Source organism: Tuber melanosporum, assembly GCF_000151645.1.
Source record: "Tuber melanosporum whole genome shotgun sequence assembly, scaffold_21, strain Mel28".
Classification (NCBI taxonomy): domain Eukaryota; kingdom Fungi; phylum Ascomycota; class Pezizomycetes; order Pezizales; family Tuberaceae; genus Tuber; species Tuber melanosporum.
Window position 1 is genome coordinate 865,882 of NW_003298875.1, and position 11,764 is coordinate 877,645.

The following is an 11,764-nucleotide window of genomic DNA, read 5'->3' on the forward strand; positions in this document are numbered from 1 at the left end:
GGTTTTTTGGCATGACTGTGAAGAATAGGAGGCATAGCTTATTGAAAAAAAGAATTGAGTAGAATGGTTTCTTCTTAGTTGACTTAGAACAGTTTTTTTAGGTACTATTGAGAGTATCGGGTGATGCAGTGGGGTGGGTTGCCACTGATTGTTGAATTGCGGTTAATTTTGTCAATGTACAATATGTTTATGTTTACTTTTAAACTACTTTTTCAACATAAAACACTATTGTGATAATGTGGTATAGTGAGGTAACAAGAAACTCAGGCCCTTGGCTATTTTACATTAGGGATAGAAATTGGCAGAGGCTCGTAGCTTAGTACTGCTGCACTGTTTGAATAAAAAAAATTTCAAGTAATTGTAAGGATCGTGAGTGCAACTATTTCTCTGTGTAATGGAAGTATAAAACAGGCAAACTGACAACTTGTAGTATTACACAAGCCCCAATAGAGTACTAAGATCTGAAAGTAACTTGAAACTTAGCATGGATGTGACTTGCGAAAGATATATGAAAGTTACTTTTGTTCTAGGTCAGCAGCAGTTTCTCAACCTCATAAATCTTCTATTTAATTTTCTTTGTTGAAGACCGCTCTCTTTCTGCTTTTCAGTTTGATTTGACCTGAAGTGGAACTCTGGGCTAATTGAGGGTGAGAGAAATGTATGTGGCTATAGCTTGGTTTTAGTAGAGGAGACAAAAATGGCTAAGTTAGAGGGAGGGTTACTGTCAGGTAGGGTTTCCGTATTGTCTGTACCATTCTAGTAACCACTCAACCCCCCTATTATATTTCAACACAATATATTCAATTCTGATGTGTTTTCTTTTCTCTTTTCAATTCTGTTATTATCATTACTATGGTTCATACATACAGTGAAAATGATTTACCCAACGCTTGTGAACAGGTACTACAAACAGGCCAAGTCAAAAAGGCTTCAGATCAATGGGCTGTGAGTTCTCCGTTACTCTGCAACCATCTCAATAGTGCCCTACCTCACAGGTTTGCCAACTAAGGTCAACAACAGCTATTAGTTGATTAGGAGGACCACCTAGCTAAATGGTACCTTCTCAATATCAGTTTAGGCTATCCATATTAGGAATACTGGAATCTGATACCTAGGAACCACCCTAGGTAGGGTAGCTCCACTTGGAATCAGAATCTCTGGTCTCCAACATCCCCATTCTTCCTTTTTATAGAACCCGTATATTATTATACATATCAATTTTAGTTACGCCCTGTGACTATAATGCCATAGAATTAAAGGTGTCAGAATATTACCATATACATCACTGCCATCTGTCCAACCAGACCCGGTTCATAGGATATATGAGAGAGGACATTCGGCTAGGTCTAGGAAGTGGAATGGAGTAAATCCGTCAATTACTCAAAAAGCTACTAGGCTTCAAAGATGTGATATCTTTGGTATGAACTGTAGGTAACAGGACCTTTTCACATTCAGATATAGTATCGAATGGTAAAAAATCTCAACTTGAAACCAATATATTAGCACCTATCCTATGATAACCAAAGAGTCTAGAACTTCAAGGAACACTATTATAGAAGCCAATGGACCTCACGTAGTGTTTCAACTGGATCCAGGAATGCACTGAGGTTGCTGGAATAATTTCAATTACAAGAATCGCAATTGAAACCCTATTACCCAGAGCAATCAAGGATTGCTGACCGAGATATTATCTATCAGTCCAGTAGGATAGCTTCCTGCGAATTAGTAGGAAGTCCTTTAGAAGATATCTGTCAGTTGAATATGGAGTTACAGAGATTTGAAGTCAGGTGACCTTGGAAGATTGCAATTACAACTACCTCTACAGATACAACCTGCAGATGAAACTAATCATTTCATCAATAACAGAGATAATTAGGGCCAACTCAGTTTGACTTAAGAACTAAGCTATAAATCTAAAGACTCTAATAATCAGATAATTACTATTAGAAACAGTATGGTTCCTAGTTAGCAATATTGTAATTACCGAAAAGGGTGTGGTGATTTTCAGGGTCTTTAGGTGTTCACACATTTGAAGAATACTTGATATTGCAAGTTATAATTAGAGAGATACATAGTTGTAAAATAGATAGATGTAGTCCGCGAATACTTAGACACAGAATATAAATATTGAAGTATTTTCCAAGCTTTTAGACATCATTAAGCAATGGAAAAGTGACCTTAATAATATAATATTGACTTCATGATTCTATTCTACTTTACCTACTTTGTTTCACTCTTAGTAGTTATAAATAAAATATGTGAAATCCAAGCCTTCCTAGACAATCTCCATCTACACAAATGAATCTTAGTTGACCCAGACAACTCTGAAGTCTATCAGGTTGTCTCTGCCTAACAATCCATCAACACATACACAAATTAAGGCTTTAGGTTACCGGATTTCCTCTAAGTCTGGTAATGACTAGCTACTTGGTAGGAAATAATGCCGTACTTTTCTCAAACACGATCCAAGTTTGAAGACTCAGAGAATTAGGCAAGTAGATTCTATTCACTTGAGCTGTGCCAGGGAGGAAGTTATATGATTTTGGTTCAACTACTTATAGATACCAGAGATCAAGGAGATTAAGCCAGCAAATCATGACAACAAGGATGAGGCTAGTATTATGGAAGGCAGAGGGACCAATGGCCTAGTAGTCGTAGCTAGTGACCACAAGACATTGCAAAAAAAACAGCAAGGAGATCGCATCTGAACATCGTTTATTGAGTATGTATCAACTACAGGGAGATTCCTATCCCCCCTTATCATTTTCAAGGGTTAGACAGTGCAACAACAATGGTTTCCAGAGGAATTGAATTATCTAGATGACTGGAAGTTCAAGGCAACTCCCAATGGCTGGACCGATGATGAAACTAGCCTCCACTGGCTTCAAAAGATCTTCATTCTCTCAACTACACCAGTGTTAGGCGGAGACAACTTGATAGACTTCAAGATTGTCTAGGCCAATTGAGATTTGTTTTGGTAGACAGAGATTGTCTAGGAAGGCTCCAACTTGGCTCGTTTCGTTTATGACTACTAGGAGTGAAGTAAAGTAGGTAAAGTAGGGTAGAATCGTGAAAACAATATTATATTGTTAAGGTCTCCTCTCTGTTGCTTGATGATGTCTAAAGCTTGGGAGACACTTCGATATTTATATTCTGTGTCTGAGTTTTCGTGGACTACATCTATTTATCATACAACTATGTACTTCTTTAATTGTAATTCACAACGTCGAGTTTTCTTCCAAGGTGTGAACACCTGTGGACTCTAAAAACCATGACACCCTCTTCAGGAATTAAGATATTTCTTCTTAGGAAACATACTGTCTCCAATAGTAATATCCCGATTAGAAGAGTCTTTGGACTTATGGCCTAGTTCTTAAGTTGAACTGAGTTGGCTCCAATTGTCTTCGCTATTGATAAAATCATCAGTTTTATCCACGGCTATATCTGCAAAGGTGGTCATCATTACAACTATCGTAGGTCGTCTGACTCCGATCCTTTGTAACTCCATACCCAATCTATAGATTTTCTCTGGATGACTTCCTATCAACTCGCAGGAAGCTATTCCACCAGATTGTTAATTAATCCCTCGGTCGGCAACTCTTGGTTGCTCTCTGGGTAATAGGTTTCAGTAACTATTGTAGTATTGAGGATCACCTCATAATTATGACGTGTTCTGAAACCCAGTTGCAACATTCCGTGAAGCTCGTTGGCTTCTTTGGTAGTGTCTTTTAGAGTTCTAGACTCTTCTGGTGGATGTAAATGTATTGGTTTCTAGTAGAGATCCTTTACCATTTGATACCATCTCTTTGTGCGAAAGCGTCCTATTACCTATGGCCCATGCCAAAGATATCATATCTTTGGAGCCAAGTAACTCTCTGAGTAGTTGACGGAATCACTCCGTTCCACTTCCCAGACCTAGCCGAAGGTCCCGTCTCATATATCCAGCGAATAGGATCCGGTTAGATGGATGGCGGCAATGTATATGGTGTTATTCTAACACCTTTAATTCTGTGATAATATTGTCACAGTACGCAACTGAGATTGATATATATGATGACGCACGGACCCTATAAGGGAGCCGGAGGGGGGTGTTGGAGACCAGAGATTCCGATTCCAAGTGGGGTTATCCTACTTAGGGTGGTTCCTAGGTATTGGGTTCTGGTATTCCTTACATGAGTTCCCTCCTCTTAAGGCTTCGCCCCAAATGCCTTTTTAGTACATAAAAATAATAATAAAAATAAAAAATAAACATAAACATAATTTAACCATTAACTCCTTTCGGACCAGATGAGAGTAGGGTAAAAAACCTTCCGCATTTGCTTGGCCACAGTAGGAAAACCTTTCTCTTATTGTTCTTCCTCTGCCCGCCTTGACATTTCTGGATTATCATGGTGAAATTCATTCACCATTTCCCTCGCATTATCCATACCAGTGGCAGGTTCCCAGGTGTTCTCATCTTCAGAACATCCTTACCATTTGACAAAGTACCATAGTTCACGTACCTCCTGGTAGTGACTGCGTATTCTCTTTCTGTAAGAGCGTTACTCGCTTCTTACAATTTTCTCTATTTCCCATTGTAAGTCACTCTCAATATCCTCGGGCTCTCTGGGAGGTTGTTGTCAGTTCGCGCATACCAACTCTCTGTAGGGTTCTGATAGAGATACGTGGAATACTGGGTATATGTTCTATCGATCTGAGATATTGAGTTTGCAGGCGTGGTTTCCTCGTTTCTCTAAGATCATGAATAGTGCATATAATTTAGGACTGAGGTTCATTAACTTTCGGTGTGTACGAGTATTCTTTGCATTTAACCTTACTTTATCACCAATTTTGAAGTCAGGTTGCTTCTTTGCCTTCTTATCGTAGTATTTGGCCATAGCTTCTCGTGTCTGTTGGAGTGATTCTCTTGCTTACTCATGAATCATTTTTATCTAGTTTGCATATAGTGTGGCTCCTGGATTTTGCACCTCGCGTGCTTTCATCCATTCAGTTTGTAGATGGAATCTGTAGTTTGCGTAGAAGGGTGTCATCCCGTATGCACTAGTTACCGAGTTTTTGAAAGCATGTTCGGCTAGAGGTAACAGTTAGTACCAGTCATTCTAATCATAGTTGACAAAACTTCGCAGGAATTAGGAATACCAGAACCCGATATCGAGGAATCACCCTAAGTAGGGTAACTCCACTTGGAATTGGAATCTCTGGTCTCCAACACCCCCCTCCGGCTCCCTTACGGGGCCCGCGCGTCATCATATATATCAATCTCAGTTGCGTCCTGTGACTATATTACTATAGAATTGAAGTTGTTAGATTAACACTGTATACATCGCCGCCGTCCGTCTGACTGGATCCTGTTTGCGGGATATATGAGAGAGGACCTTCAGCTAGGTCTGAGAAGTGGAACAGAGTAATTCTGTCAACTACTCAGAGAGTTACTAGGCTCCAAAGACATGATATCTTTAGCACGGGCCGTAAGTAACAGGATGGTTTCGTACAAAGAAATGGTGTCAAATGGTAAAAGATCTCTACTAGAGACCAATACATTTACATCTACCAGAAGAGTCTAGAACTATAAAAGACACTACCAAAGAAGCCAACGAACCTCACGGAGTGTTGCAACTGGGTTTGGGAACATGTCGTAGTCATGGGGTGATTCCCAATACTAAAATAGTTACTGAAACCTACTATCCAGAAAGCAACCAAGGGTTGCTGACAGAGGGATTAGTTACCAATCTGGTGGAATAGCTTCCTGCGAGTTAATAGGAAGTTATCCAGAGAAAGTCTATCAGTTGGGTATGAAGTTCCAAAGAAATAGAGTCAGATGACCTATAATGGTTGTAATGATGACCACCTTTGCAGATATAGCCGTGGATAAGACTGATCATTTTATCAATAACGAAGATAATTGGAGCCAACTCAGTTCGACTTAAGAACTAGGTCATAAGTCTAAAGACTCTGATAATCGGTATATTACTATTGGGGACAGTACGTTTCCTAAGAAGAAATATCGTAATTACCGAAGAGGGTGTGATGGTTTTCAGAGTCCACAGGAGTTCGCACATTGGGAGAAAACTCGACGTTACAAATTACGATTGAAGAAGGACATAGTTGTATGATAGATATATGTAGTCTGCGAACACTCAGACGCGGAATATAAATATCGAAGTGCCTCACAAGCTTTCGACATCATTAAGCAACAGAGAAGAGACCTTAACAATATAATATTGTTTTTACGATTCTACTCTACTTTACCTATTTTACTTTGCTCCTAGTAGTCATAAACGAAACGAGCCAAGTCTGAGCCTTCTTAGACAATCTCTGTCTATAGAAACGAATCTCGATTAGCCTACACAACCTTGAAGTCTATCCAGTTGTCTCCGCCTAACAGCAGGTAACCTTCCAGCACTTGGTTGGTTCGCTCAGTTTGTCCATCCGTTTGAGGATGGTATGCTGTAGACATCCTTCTTTTTATATTAAGTGTTTTGAATAGGGATTCCCAGAATTCTCCTACAAAATTTGAATCCATGTCTGAGACAATTTCTATTGGTAAGCCATGTAGCTTCCATATTTCCTTTGTAAAGGCTGTTGCCACATCTTTTGCGCTGGTTGTTCCTTCCAATCTGACGAAGTGAGCCATCTTTGTGAATCGGTCAACTACTACCATGATTTGGGTGCATCCTTGACTTTGGGGTTACTGTGTAATAAAGTCAACTAAAATTGATGCCCATGCTACGTAGGGTATTGACAGTGGTTGCAGTAGACCATACTTCGCATGTCGTGGAGATTTGTTGTGTTGACAATCATCACATAACTGTACGTAATCGTTTACCCAATCTGCCTGGCCTTTCCAATAAAAATCCCTTATAATTATCTCAAGGGTTTTTTCTTGTCCGAAGTGTCCTTCTATTTTAGCGTCATGACATCCTTCAGCTATTGTCGTATAAAGGTCCTGATTTTTTGGTACAAGTAGTCTTTGCTTGTAGCAAAGCAACTCGTCAGATAGAGTCCAGTCTTTCGGGAAAGGTTTTCCATGGTCTCATAAGCTTTCTAACTCATTTCTCCTTTTGAGCCATTCTCTATCCCCTGGGATGGCTTTTAGGACTTGCTCTAGAAATTCCGGGTAGAATTTTTTTAGTTCCTTATGGGCCAGTATAGCGCTTGTCATAAGTGTTTGTACGGGTACTTCGGCTGCATCATACTAATGTATATTTTGATTTATTGACGCATGTAGTTGGGTAACTACCGGTTCTAATTCTCGGATAGTAATAGCCCTTGTTGCGATGTCTGTGCTACCGAATCTCGATATACCTCTTTCGGTATTCTCTAGGTTGTCTATTTCCATCATTTCTGCAGTATTAATTTTTTCTATCACTAGTTGAGCAATTCGATCGCTGGCCTTGATGTGACAGTCTGCATCTCAATGGTTAAATAGCAGTACTTTGAGTTCGCCGGTATAATCTGCGTTGATTACGCCAGCATCGGTGGAGATACCACTTTTGACTGCGAGTCCGCTTCTAGGAGCAATCTTTCCATACATTCCAGTCGGTATACCAATTGCAATACTGGTTCCAACAACTAACTGTCCTCGTGCTAGGACTGTATTTTCCTGCATTGCGTAGAGATCATGGCCTGCTGCCATTCTTGAGCCTTTAGTTGGCAAACTTGCCCTGGTGTCTAACCATTTTACTCGAATCACCAAGTCTGAGTCATTCCAGTTAGGGGTTTCCTGTATATCACCTATGCTTGTATCATTTGTTTTGCTGCCCGCTATTAAGCATATTTGAATTTCCCCTTTTGCAGTTCTTGTTGCTGAACTGATTTGGAAATGTTCGAGTTTCAATATCACCTGTTCGCGATGTACAGCTCCCTCCTCAGAACGGTGCTCCGGCTATCAACTGAGTGCATCAGGTTTTCCCTCTCTCGTTCCTGGGTGGTAAACAATTCTGAAGTTGTAATCTACAAACTTCTGTGCTCAACAGATTTGGCGTCCGCTCCAGACCTTCGAGGTGAGGAAATATTGGAGGTTTTGGTGATCGGTAGACACAGTAATAGGTTTTTCGGTTCCAACCAGGTATTGGCGCCATTCTTTGAAACCTTCCAATATCGCCAATAGTTCTTTGTCATAGATCTCATAATTTCGCTCTGAAGAATTCAGCTTGCGGGAATGAAAAGCTACAGGATCTAGTCTTTTTTCCACAAACTGGGATATGATGCAGCCCAAGGCAAAGTCGCTAGCATCCGTTTCCACCACTGTTTCTCTCTCCGTGAAGAAATGGTGCAAAATTGGGGCAGTAGTAAATCTTCTTTTAAGCTCCTGGAAGGCCCTTTCCTGTTTTGGGCCCCACCGAATCTTCTTTAGATTGCCTTTCAATGTTTCCGTAATAGGAGAACAAATTTTAGAGAAGTTTTCTATACAATGCGGTAGAAGTTAGTAAATCCTGGAAATATTTGGACTTCTTTAACCAACGTAGGTGATTTCCAGTTTAATACTGAATCCACCTTTCGGGTACTCATGGATACCCCATCAATGGCTATCATGTAGTCTAAGAATTCCACCTTTTTAACGTGGAAGAAAGATTTCTTTATTGATATCGCGAGTTGGAAATCTGTTAATCGTTGTAACACTTTTGTTACTAGCTTGGTATGTTCCTTCTTATTTTTAGAATAAATGAAAATGTCGTCCAAATAATATACGACCTCCTGATCTAGATATTCCCAAAGGACCTCATTTATTATGTCCTAAAATGGTGCTGGCGCATTGGCTAATCCGAAGTGCATGACCTTATACTCGTAATGTCCATAGTGTGATGGAAAAGCCGTTTTCCATTCATCCCCTTCTTTCATTCGGATGAGATTGTAGCCATATTTTAAATCAATTTTGGAAAAGATGCTAGCTCTTATCACACGATCATGTAACTCTGACATTAATAGTAGTGTCACGAACGTGGCTTAGTGAGGAAAGGGTTTTCACGTGACACATAGTTATGAGTTACAGGTATGTTATTGTTTCACGCATATAACCTATTCGGGTTATATGATTAGTTATGTGTGGGATTTGTGATGTTTTCGCACATGGCTCAAGTATGAGTCATGGGACATGCGCCTGACGAGTATGCCTTACGAGTATGCCTTATGGGTAAGCCTTGCGCATATGATTTATGTTTCGCACATGACCTCATTATGATGTCATGGGTTTCGTGCATATGACTCAGTCGAGTCATATGACTTGTTTATTGCGTTATGATTGGTTTATGAGTTTCGCACATAACCTCGCTATAAGGTTATGGGTTTGAGCATGAGATCACTTTGGTCACATGACTAGTTTGTTATGATTTGGTTTTGCACATGTGACCACTTTAGGTCACATGATTAAAGGTGGGAAGAACATTATATAAGGAGGCCGATGCGGCAGAGGAAGATAGGTTCTTCACGCTTTGTTCTAAGTACTTTTCCTATATATTACTTTAACAAATATAAAAACACCTTTACGATCTTTATCCTTATTGCAATATTATCATTACGCCAAGAAGCACTCGTTACGAAGACGAGTTAGAGAAAGCTTACGATAGGTGTTTCCGATAGAAGACAAAGGTCTTGTACTATCGGTAACATAGGCAGAGGCCTAAAGCTATCGTAAGACAAGGAAAGAAAGGGAAAGAAAAGATAAGTATCGTTCCCCGTCGCCAAGAACTAACTATTCGAAAAGGGATCATTACAGGTAGTGGGTATTTGTTCAAGATAATTATCTTGTTCAGGTTTCGGTAGTCTACTACTAGTCGTAGTCATTTATCTGCCTTTGGTGTAAAGAGAATTGGAGCACCAAAAGGTGATTGGCTTTCCGTGATCTTTCCTTGTCGTAACATATCATCAATGTATTCTCGTAACAACTTAAGTTGTTTATCAGATAAAGGATAAATTGGTCCTCAAGAGGGTTTCGCTCCCTCAACTAATTTAATTTCATGATCGAAGGTTCTCCTAAGGGCTAGCTTTACTGCCATTTATAGGAGAAATAATTTCTTGAATTTCGAGTAGTGTTTTGGAACGGAATCGAAGTTGATCTCATTAGGATTTTCTGCAACTCCAATTTTTCCTATTTAGATCGTGTTCTCATCCCAAGCAACAGTTTCATCGTATTCGAACATATTCGCAATTCCTTCATCCTCTTCTTCCACGCAGTTTTTGCATTTAGAGTCCCAAAATTCCCATTTTGAAGGTTCTCCAATGTTGGATAGGGGGTGCTCTGAGTGCTACTATCCGCAAGGGATTATCATCCCGTAATCGCCTGCTGCTGCGATTTCACATGCAACTTCAAACATATGTTTGTTTTGCCCTATTTCAAGCCAAATAGAGAGTGTGTAGAACTTTCCTCCCGATGGGGTTGATACTCTATCCAAGCCTTGGATGTTGACTGGATTCGGTATCTCTGTGAATGGGATTTTTAGTTCTTTTACGAGTTCTTTGTTGATTAGGAATACATTGGATCCTGAATCTAATAGCACTCGTATTCTGTAGCGCTGACGATTTGGGTTTATAACGTGAATGTAAGCATGTCCCTTAGGACAATCATATCTTGTAGGCTTTGGTGCGCTAAAAGCACGCTTTTTTAGATAAGGCGTCATATCGTTGTTTTGTTGTTTGGACATATCTGAGGTTTAATAACAACTGGGATGTTTGTTACCGTACCCATGCAGTTTCAACCACTTAGGTCTCCTCAGACAAACTTGTTTCCACTTGGTATATCGGGCAGCCCACTACTAGCAGTCTGTACCCCCTGCCGAGGGGTTCTCATACCTTCCACTTTTACTTTCTGTGGAACCAATCTAGGGAGTTTCTGCCATCGTCCAGATATCATGGAAACAAAAGCCGGGTACGTAGGGCTGGTCAGCTGTCTCTTTGATAACCTTCCCGGACTTATTCTCCACCCTCGCTTAACCATGGACAGTGTCCTCACTTTATTGAGTTCCATTCGGTCCCAACGGGGCACCTAAGAAGCAGTAACTAAAGGTAAGGTCTAGAGCTCTTTTACCTATTTCTCATGTAGATCGAAGATGTGCTTCGCTTATCCTCTAGATCCTTCATCTTAGCCCTACTGTTGCTCCCTCCAGAACCCTTGGTGCTGTCTGTTTCCTGTCCAGGCTTTGGTCCTTATCAGAGGCCTTTCAGTATCCAGATCACGTGCCTGACTACCCTAACAGTCATGCGTTAGGTCATTAGATCGAGCTTGTGTCACTCCCTTGGGAAGCATAGAGGCACCGCTAATGCGTACATTGCTCTTTATTAATCCCCTTATCCTTGCGGCAAGAAGGATGTGTGTACTCCCACTCAGGTCATGCTCGCAAGGTGGTGTTCTTCGCTTTGACATCCCCTTAATTTGCCATTGATTTCAATTCCTAGAGAGTATGTCTCTTCTAGACTACCCGAACACCATAGTTGTCAGTACTAATGAGATGACCTAAGTCATCTCTTCGTCATCACCTAGTTCTCAGAGTTTATTACCTCTTGGAACTTGGACGGCAGAAATCTTTCTGGGACAGTTAACTGTTGCCACCCTTTTAGGCCTTAGTGTCTTGAATAGGTGGTCATCTGCCCTTATTCTAGACACCTGAATTTGTCCCCAGCAGGTTTTGTAGTCGTGGTTTTTCTTACCACAACGAGTACAATTGCCATCCCGCTTTCTTTCATCGATAGTTGACTGAGGGATTCCTTTGTGGGCAGCTTTGAAGTTTGTGTGTATTAACTTTGTAGTTCCAGTAGATTTCTTTACCGA